This window comes from Fukomys damarensis, unplaced genomic scaffold (genome assembly GCF_012274545.1).
Source record: "Fukomys damarensis isolate Sample0158 unplaced genomic scaffold, DMR_v1.0_HiC HiC_scaffold_8, whole genome shotgun sequence".
In the NCBI taxonomy this organism is placed as follows: domain Eukaryota; kingdom Metazoa; phylum Chordata; class Mammalia; order Rodentia; family Bathyergidae; genus Fukomys; species Fukomys damarensis.
The window spans coordinates 10,661,764-10,671,241 of record NW_022900920.1 but is presented as its reverse complement, the minus strand read 5'-3'; the positions used below and the strand labels follow the sequence as shown (position 1 = coordinate 10,671,241).

General features: G+C 41.0%; 1 pseudogene; it reads left to right on the top strand.

Annotated features, from left to right (window-relative positions):
* The first annotated feature begins 4,591 nt into the window (after nt 1-4,591).
* Nucleotides 4,592-6,110, top strand: LOC104860338 (annotated as a pseudogene).
* Nucleotides 6,111-9,478: the final 3,368 nt, after the last annotated feature.

Genomic DNA, 9,478 nt, shown 5'->3' with positions numbered 1-9,478 from the left:
GCATACAGATTGGGGAGCAACCTGAAGTCTTGTTTGATACTTGAAGGGCATTTAATAGAATTTTTCATTAGTAGGCTGAAGAAAGAGGATTTTTGGGGAATGAAAAAGTGGAGCTGAGGAAGGAAGACATTTAAAATGGGACTGCAAAGGTGAAATGGACCTTTTGCTGTGAAGCCATCTGAGGGGCATCTGTACTGTCTCCTTGCCCTGCAGAGAGGAATATGGAGAGAGGTGGCTCAGTCCCCTCAAAGACCTAGTTCTGGTCTTATGAAAGTCATTTTCCCTTTAGAACCAAAGTTTTAGGCAAAATTTGCTACCAAGCACATCTTCTGCTGAGCCTAAGCATCATGGTCTATGTCTAGATGTCCCCCTAAAGCCTAACTCACTCATAGGCAGGGCTTTTGAAAAATGATTGGATTACAGGAGCACTATGACTTAATGTGATGTTAGGGGGACCTGATAAGAAGAGGTGGGTCACTGGGGATGTGACCTGGAAGGGCGTATCTCTTTCTCCCACTCAGTCTTTCTCTGTTTCCTGATTGCATGGTGTGAGCAGTCTTTTTTTCTGCCCAGGCCTTATTGCCATGCCATTCTGACTTGGAGCTGGGTAACCCTGGACTGCTGAAACATGAGCCAAATAAACCTCTCCTCCTTCAAGTGGTGGGTGTCATGGATTGTGTACCGGTAGCAAAGATACTACTACACTGAGTATTGTGTACCAACATACACTGCCACTGTAGATGAGGGTGTTGGCTTAGCCAAGGGCCTAAATTCACACTTGCACTGATTTTCCCAGCTTCAAGGAACCCTTAGATCATAGCACCACTGATGCTTGGCGCTTCTAATCTCTGACACCCTGCCAGCTCAGGAAAGATTTCATAATTAAAAATGTAAAAATGTTAATTACCTGAAGATACTTCCTGATGGGTAGCACTGATCAGGAGGGAAATTGATGGTATTAAAACAGGGAAATTATTAGATTAAGCAATGTTCGTGGGAAATGTATCTCATAAGAGCTCTGTGTGTGGTCATGCATGTTTGGTGCTGTTTTCTGAACTATGTTTTGTCTATGGAGGAGAATGTACTAAGGAAAATTTGATGAAATGAGTTGGTTAGAAAGAAAGACATGTCTTTCCATCAGCAAAATGTTTGGAGATGCAGGAATGAAGAAGAAGGAAGAACTTATCTAGTTAGAACATTCTTGTGGCCGTGGGAGAGAGATTTTGCCAGGAAGATGTCCTGGGATTGAATGAGAGATGCACAGGAAGGTGGAGGAAGCTTCTCTAGCTGCAGTGGGTGGAGCACCTTGAACGTATGGGGTTCCTGGCTGCTTGACACAGAGCATAAAGAATTTCGGTCCAACCCTCTGTTGAAACTACTTAGCTCTGCCATTGTAGTTCAAAAGCATCATACATAGGCTTTGCACAAATGCCAATGGCTGTATTCTAATCAATATTTATTCATGGACATTGCAGTTTGAGCTTAATATAAGTTGTTTCCTCTTTGACCATTTAAAAATGTAAACTCCAGGGCTGGGGATTTAGCTCAGTGGTTCTACAGCCTGCCTCGCAAGCACAAGGACCTGAGTTTGATCCCTGGTACCAAAAAACAAAACAAAAGATGATATAGACATGTAAACTCTATTTTTAGCTTGTGCATGGAATTTGGCTTGCACTGTAATTGCCACTCCTGTTATTTGAGACTATCCTAGTACAGTGGTGGCAAACTTATGGCCTGCATGCTGCCATTGGCTATTTGTTGTCATTGAAAGTTCCAAAAAGTTCACCATCACTGTCCTAGTATCTTCATTACCAAATACTTTACTTCATCAGTTCCATCTCTTTCAAATTCTAGAACTTGAACTTACTAAATTTTTTGGGGAACAAACTGGACCATGAAGAAGATTTCATTAATGGGTGGCAGATGACAATTCAAATTGAATAAGCCAGTGTAATAATTCAAATTCAAATTGAGCCAGATGTGGTGGTACATGCCTGTAATTCCAGCACTCTGGAAGGCTGAGACAAGAAGATTGAAAGTTCAAAAAGGGCTGGGGATATAACTCATTGTGAAGGCCCTGGGTTCAATCTCCAGTAGGGAAAAAAAAAAATTCAAAAGGGATTTGAGTAATAAATACTCATTTTATGAAAATTTGATGTGTTATTTCCTTGGTATTATGCATTGTTCAAATGAGTGCTTACCTGGATCATTCATTCATTCATTCATTCACTAACTCATGTATTCATCCACGAAACAAATATTAGTTGAATGCCTGACTGTTTATTTGGAACTGTGGGAGGATCCAGGTAAGGTCAAGTAAAGCTTCTGCCCTCATGGAGTTTGCAGTCTAACAAGACAGACTGACATTACCCAAATACACGCAAACATGCTTACATCATTACACATTGTGAAGTGCCATTTAGCAGTGCCTGGGCATATTTTTTGGATCTTTCAGGGTGCCCAACTTCCAGCCCATAAAAATCTATTTCTCTGTGCCTGAAAGATTTTCCTTCACTACTTCCTCCCTTGCCTAGGGGGAAACCTTGTTGACTGCCGCATCAAGTAAGGCAGACCTGAAGAGCTTGGGAATGAACTCCCCACTTCACCTCTGATGTGTAAACACCCCTGCTCCTTTGCCCTTCAAGTGGGAAAATGCAAAAGTATCTTTATTTTTTGGCCCCATTTCCAAGAATAACCTCTTATCACCTATCTTGGTCCTTGGTTTGGAAGCAAGACAGACAGTCAGGGCTCTATGACAAATTATGGGTTATTTAATTGGATCAAGGGAGCCGTATTTAAACTGAAATCCAGCTGATGAAATGAACGGTCACCAGGGAAGGAAGGAGTACGGGGTGTGCACATGTGTGTATGAGATCCCAGGTAGGAGCACCAACAAGGCACAAGGTAGGAAAGAGCCAAGATATCTCACCCACCCACAATACATAGGCACTGTGTGGGTGTCAGGAAATGTGGTCTCTGCTTTCAGGGAGCTGAAAGTCAATTGTGGTTAGACCCCTAGAGGAATACTTACTGGAATGTACCTAGGTCTTTTTCATTTTTATGCATTCTTTTGACCTTCTTATCTTGCCCTACCAACTGCCCAGTGAGTGTTGGGAGGGAAAATATTTGGTATGTACAGACTGAGTTGCAGAAAAGCTGAAGATTCTTGAAGGCACTGAGCATCTTGGTTCTTGGTTCCCTGGTGTTTCTCCAGCTGGGATGTTGGTGTTGGTACCCAAGACTAGAAAAACCTCTCATTTCCCAAGCAAGAGAAACCTGACCAATGTGCAAGAGATTTGGAGTACTTGTGAGAATACAGGAGTCAGGATCACCTTAAATCTTGTCACACAGCAATACACATTGGTACTTCTTTGTGTGTATAACTCTACGCTTTTCCTGCATGGACACATACCCATGCACAGACACACATATGTATGATTGTCACAAATGGAATCCAATGAAATTTCATTGGATGCTACTCTTTTGGTATCTTTTGAATAGCATACCATGAAACTATTTCCATGTCAATAATTAGACATCTGCAAAATAACTATGTGGCTGGACTATTTTTCATGATGAGAATATCTAGGATGGATTTGTGAACTTTTTTTTTTTCTACAGTATAAATAGACTCATAAGCAATGGCCTCTTATGTTGAGTTGGGACCACACCTAATTCCCATGCGCTCAGTTCATAGATGTGGAACCTTCTCAGAGGCTGCATCTATACTGGTTGCTCTGCTACTTTATTCTCCCCTAATAGCTGTATTTAGGATTCCTTCTTCCCCTGATTATTATCAGCCCCAGATAATATATATCCCTCTGATAATTAGTAACTTGAGATTAGCTAACACATTTTGAGTGCTCTTGGTTTGCCACCTGAATTTGGGGCTGTCTATGCATTGGCTCATTTAGCTCACTGTGGCAGGCAGAACAATGCCTTCCCAAAGATATCCATAGCCCAATGCCTCAACCTATGACTGTACTACCCTACACAAAAGGGAAAGGGACTTTGGAGATATAATAAAGATAAGGATCTTAAGAAAGGAAAATTATCCTAGATCATCTGGCCAGGCCCAATGTAATCACAAGGGCCCTTGGAGGCTAGAAATGGGAAGCAGAGAGATTGAAAGATTCTGTACGTCTAGCTTTGAAAGTGGAAGGAAGGCCTGACAGGCTGCAGGCACCTCCAGAAGCTGGAAAAGACAAAGAGACAATATTCCCCCAGAGACAAAAGATCGGATGTGACCCTGATGCTGCCTTGATTTCAGCCCTGTAAGACCCTTTTGACTTCTGACAGTCTGGGCTGTAAAATAATAAATCTATGTTACTGTAAGATGCTGCATTTCTGGGGACTTGTTACCGCAGCAGGAGGGAACTAATACTTTCACCCATGACTGACTGTCTGGTACAGATTCTATTTTGATTCCCACTCTATATAGAGAAGATTGTAGCTTGTGTAGTACAGTAAAATAACATGGCTAAATGAAGGCAATGAAATTCCTTGTGGAGGACCAATCTTGTCTGTGAGGTGGCAGTGGCGACAGCGGTGGCTTGGCAAGGGGTTCAGGCTTCGGGGGCCAGCTGCTGCCATGATCCTGCTGGAGGTGAACAACAGCATCATCCAGGAGACGCTCTCGCTCAAGTTTGAGAACGCGACTGATGGAAATAAGCCAGAAGCAGAAGTAACATTTGCAGATTTCGAAGGGGTCCTCTATCATATTTCGAGTCCTAATGGAGACAAAACGAAAGTGATGGTTAGTATTTCTTTGAAATTCTGCAAAGGAACTTCAGGCACGCGGTGCTGATGAGCTATTCAAGAAAGTCTATGGAAGTTTCTTGGTAAATCCAGAATCGGGATACAATGTCTCTTTGCTACAAGACCTTGAAAACCTGCCTGCATCCAAAGATTCCATTGTGCCTCGTGCTGGCACATTGAAGCGAAGTTGTTTTGCCTCTGTCTTTGAGAAATAGCTCCAGTTCTGAGAAGAGGGCAAGTAAGGAGAGAACAGGGCAGTTATCCATTCACTATAGGGATGATGAAACCATGTGTGATGCATCTAAAAAGGGCAGAGTCACAGTCCTCTTCAGTGTAAGACTTAAGTCTCACTTTTACTCCTGCAGCGTGAACAGCCAAGAGGCTTCCACGATGCTGAGCTCAGAAGCTCAGCGAGGCTCCAGGAGCTTGTCAGACAGCGGGAGTCACCCAGGAAGGAACACACCAGGCAAGTTGGCAAATAGACCTTTATTAATCTGGCCAGACGGCACTCCCCAAGCCAAGTAGCTCAGAGAGGCGGCTAGCTCAGAACCAGAGGCCATTTTATATAGGGCTAAGGGGGGGTTTACACTTAAAACTTACAGGAAGAGGACAAAGGCAAAGAATCAGTTGATCTGAGCTAGAGGTCATCAAGCATATACTTGACCGTCACGTACTAATGATCAGCAGAGCGATTATCCATTATTCCATTAACAATTTAGATTATAATGTTCAGAACCTTCAACTACAGGCAAGTAAGGAGTGGCGTGATTTGTGTTGGGTCTTGTGTTCACTACAGTTTCCATTTAGTTTCCCAGCTACTTCAAAGCAGTTACCTAACAATTCACAATTAATCATTAGTTATCCTATAAGGGATGTGGGGGAGCGACAGTCTCTAGGTCGTTTGCTGGTCAACATGGAGTCGCTCTGGTTCAGTCAGGCTCTTACATCAGCACAGTGTTTAAAGATTACTATGATGTGGCCACTGGAAAGGTGTTCATGCAGGAGTTCAAAGAAGGATGCAGAGTCAGCCGCACAGCCCCCCAGGTTCTCTTTAGCCACAGGGAGCCTCCTCTGGAGCTGAAAGACACAGAGGCCGCTGTGGGTGACAACATGGGCTACCTCACCCTGGTGCTGTTCTCTCCACACCAAGGCTAGCCCCCCACACAGCACCATCAACCCGACCCACACGCTCCGGGACTACCGCACGCCACATCAAGTGCTCCAAGGCCTATATTCACACACGTACGCGGGCAAAAACATCTGACTTCCTCAAGGCGCTGAACCGTGCACTCCCAGATGCTGAGAAAAAAGAAATGAAAACGATTACAGGGAAAACGTTTTTATCCCACTGACTCTTGGGAGCGGAGGAAGAAGCGCTGGCAACTGAAGGCGTGACCGCTTGCTGCTGGATAATTGTGGCCCTTCATGCTGCACCTCTCCAGGTTCTAAAGGATTCTCCATTTGGGTTCCGTTTTGTACACGTTTGGAAAATAATCTGCAGAAACAAGCTGTGCTTGCAAGGACTTCATAGTTCCCAAGGCAGGGGTGGGAGGAGGAATTCCACCTTATCAATTTAATTCCTTTTCTTTTACCTTCCCTCCCTCACTCCCCTTCCTTCCCTCCCTCTTTTCCAAGCTGTTTCGCCTTGCAATGTGTTACTGGTAATGAGTTGCAGGATAATGCAATTTTAGCTTGTTTTCTCCTAAGTATTTGAGTTCAAAACTCCTGTATCTAAAGAAATACGGTTGGGATCATTAATAAAGCAACTCTATCTTAAACAAAACAAAACAAAACGAAAAAGAAATTCCTTATAATCTGCAGCATTATCTAATCATAACCAAAGCTGGATTGGGATCCAAGTGCAGTTATCTGAAGTCTAGTATCAGACCACTTTATTTTGTTTCCCATTACCGGTTCACCAGGCCCAAAAATGTCATCTCCTCATTCACAATTGCATTTCTACAATTTTGTCTTTTCATGTGCTTATTGACTGTTTGTACTTTTTATGGTTAATTTTCTACTCAGGCCCGTTCTTATCAAGTATGATTGTTTTTTATGAGTTTTTGTATTTTGAGAGTAAAACCATTATAAAGCCTGTTATGAATATACATTTTTCTATTTTTGTCTTTTATCTTTGTTGAAAGCATTTTTTTTAATATATATATCAGGGTTTTCTTTATAGTCCCTAAATATTTTATTGAAAAATCTATCCATCTTTTCTTTTATGGTTTCTGTCATGGTATTATGATTAAAAAGACATTGTCTTTTCCAAGGTTATAAAAATATTTACTCATGTTTTCTCTTCATAACCTAAGGATTTATTTTTTTTATGTATTTGGGTGTAGTGTGATAGCTAGAGATCTAAATTAATTTTTCCCTTTTCTGAATTCTCCTAAGTCCTAGGATATGTGTCTGCATTCTGTGTACTACTCATTGCTCTGTGTTTCCTGACACCAGGATGTGTGGCCTTATAGTCATGTGATGAAACCCTCTGATGTATAGCTGAGTTTGGGGTGATCGGTTAGGCTGCCTTCGCACCTCATTTCATATTTATATTTATAACTCTCCATCTTGTATTTTTTTGCTGTCATTTTATGTTTTTGCTGTTTCATTTTATCTCACTTGATGCTTTATCCCAAACAACTTTTGGTATATCCACAATCTATTTCATTTTAATTTATATATATATATATATATGTATATTACATTAAATTATTTATAATTTTAATTTACATATAATTTGTTTCATTTTTTTCTTTTCTTCTTTTAATTTTTGCCATATGATTAAATTTATTTTGTTAATTTAAAAAAATTCACCTGGTAGTTTGAGTTCATGCTATATGGCCAGTAGCTAATCTCACTCACTGTTTATTTAAAACTTTGAATGGCTTCATTATTTAATGATTATGAAAATTATACATGATTGTTAAAATTAGCAGATAATATTGGAAAATGCAAAACAGAAGTGAAAATCACCCATCATCTGATTACTCAGAGATGACTCTTGATATCAATTTGTGCTGTAATTCACAGATTATCTGAATGTCTGTCTAGATAACTCCTCTCCATGCTGCCCTGGTAGTATTCTTTATTCGGTAGATGTCTTAGATATCTCTTCATCCTTAATCAAGACATAGTTCTACAATATTTGTTTATCTCTACTATTATTAAATATTTAGTTTTCCCCTTTTACTTTTATAAACAATACTGTGAGGAATGGCCTCATTTTGTTATTTCTTTGCTTAGTTTTTCCAATCATTTGTTGAAAGGTGACCATTTTAATGGCCTGTGTCATGTGTTGCTAAATTACTTTCTTAAGAGGCTGTGCTACTAGGTATGGTGCTGAATGCCCATAATCCCAGCTACTACATGGGGATTGAATTGGGAGGATCACAAGTTCAAGGTCAGCCTGGGTGACTTGTGACGGGGGACTTAACCAGACCTTGTCTCAGGAAACAAATAAAAAGTAGTGCTAGGGATGTGGCTTAGTGGTAGATCTCTTTGAGTTCAATTTCCATTACTGCAGAAAAAAAAAAAAAAGCCACATTGCTTTTGTATTTACACCAACAACATAGCAGTCTCTCCTTTTCCTACCCCCTAATCAGTACAGGGCGCTATCAGTCTTGGATCTTTGACAGTTGGATAGATGATAATGGTATCTCATTATTTTAATTTATTGTAAGGAAAGCTGAATAATGTCTCTCCATCACCCACTTGCATTTCTTTCATAGTCAAAGCTCCATTTTTAAATCAAAAATGAAATAGTGTTGACTAATGTTCCTCTAAATAGGAAAGAACAACATTTCATTTTTTAGATCCCAAGTCCCACTGTGGTTGCCATGGGGGAGGGATGAGATGATAAACTTGCCTCCCAATCACCAGGAGCTCAGCAAGGTTCCACTTGATCAGCCAAGCCTCTGGCAAACAGAGACTTGACCCTGGTTGGTCTTCTTGATTCTACCATGGCCCTTGTCGGAGATGTTGTTTTATTAAGAAACATTTGTTTAGCTCCGCCCAGCCATCTAATGTGACCTTCTTGCCCAAATCTAAGACCCTATTCTCTGGCTAGGATCACCCAAAACAAAGCTATAATTACAGCAAGAAGAGGGCACTGGGCATATTATTCTCTTTCCACATTATAGCATCTCACTTTGGAAAGATGCACTTGTATTCTCTATGTTCATAGCTAAGGTGATAGCTTAAAAGTCTGTGTTCTGAGGCTCCTTTTCTCCCACATTTTATCCATCCATTCTCTTATTTACCAAATATTTATTGCATACTGTTCAGGCACTTTTAAAGCACTGAGTTTTGATCCAAGTTTCTTACCTAGTGATCCTGTTCAAGACAATTACCCTTTGGAAATCAGCTTCTCCACTTGTGGCATTGAATGAATGTAAGAGTACTACACCAACCTTACAGAAGTTTGTGGCAAGTCCAGTAAGATGATGTGGGTGAGGTGTTTGGCACTGTGTGAGATGAAAGCTGATGCTTCTTATTTGAAAAGAATTATTTTGGCCTCAGCCCCTGCAGTTCTCCTTTAGGACGCGTGGCCTCTGATGCCTCCTCCTGTAGGAACTGAATGCCTTTGAATTGGAGATAAGGTAAAAATGCCTACATCGAAGAGGTCACAGCCTCCAGCCAGAACATTTTTCTCTGGTCTGGTCTTGATTGCTGCTATAGGGACTCCAGTATTCAAGTTCTAGTATATGAGATGGATTAA